The sequence below is a fragment of the Polyodon spathula genome, unplaced genomic scaffold (assembly GCF_017654505.1).
Source record: "Polyodon spathula isolate WHYD16114869_AA unplaced genomic scaffold, ASM1765450v1 scaffolds_1587, whole genome shotgun sequence".
Taxonomy (NCBI): Eukaryota; Metazoa; Chordata; class Actinopteri; order Acipenseriformes; family Polyodontidae; genus Polyodon; species Polyodon spathula.
The window spans coordinates 48918-50000 of record NW_024473064.1 but is presented as its reverse complement, the minus strand read 5'-3'; positions in this window follow the sequence as shown (position 1 = coordinate 50000).

The window sequence follows — 1083 nt, the reverse complement described above, 5'->3', positions numbered from 1 at the left end:
TGTAAATTCATTGTTGCTGCTTTTATCTTGTACATTAGCACTTCCTTTGTTGTAGGTGAGATTCAGTTGGTCTAACTGAAATTGGACCATGTGACCCACATGATTAGGCAGCAGGAATCTACAGCACTAAATAAATAAAATCAAACAGAAAGGGACAGAGCAGTGAGAATGTCGCTAGTGCTTATAAGAGGCAAGAAAGAAAGACTTGCATTTATAGGGTTAAAGAATCAATGTGTTGAAAAAATCCCCATGTGTTGTTACATTTTAAAAAATGAAATTGAAAAAGACAATGAAAATAACTGGGATTGATTTTCTCAGATTATTTTTAACTCTGTTCGTGTGTGTCTAGTTTAGATGTCTCTCTTTGATGTCTTCGCGTGTCAATGCTAATGATGCACTATGTCATCGGAAGAGCTCAGGCCAGTGGGCGTCCTCTAATTCCCCAAGCCTCTTTCCACCCTGGAACTCCAGAGCGAATGTGAGCTACTGACCCCTGGAGGACAAAGGCCAGCCCTGCAGGTGTTTGCTTGAGCTCTCTGGGCACCTGGCCAATAGGGGCCGCTGTAGCGCAATGAGGAGAAACAGTCCCTGCCGGTTTTGCTTCCCTAATTTCATGTCAGAGCCAGAAGGAATCCCCACTGAAGAACTTGGCACAGGCAGGAACCTGCGTCCACTGACTCTGGATCGCCCTGCACACCAAGCGGCCCTGCTTTTACCAGGGGAGACAACATCTAAGATAATGATTAATTTTGCACCTTTCATCACCAAACCTTTATGCACTCCTAACCTACAGACCGGGATGCATTTGGCTCCAATTCAATGCACTGTTAATTTGATGCACTATTCTACCATTCGTCCTACTGTACACTTCTTTAGAGATATTTAACCTGTAGATCAACGTAGATATCTTGAAGGATTGAAAATGGGAGTAACTGTCTCTATTTTCTGTTGCCACTGATCTACAGAAAGGTCAGCAGCCAGCCAGCAATTGCTAATATATTTAAATGAAACTGCATCTGTCTGTTTTGTTCGAATATTGAAAAGAAGTCGCATGTTTTGCCTGTAAATAAAACTACACTGAAC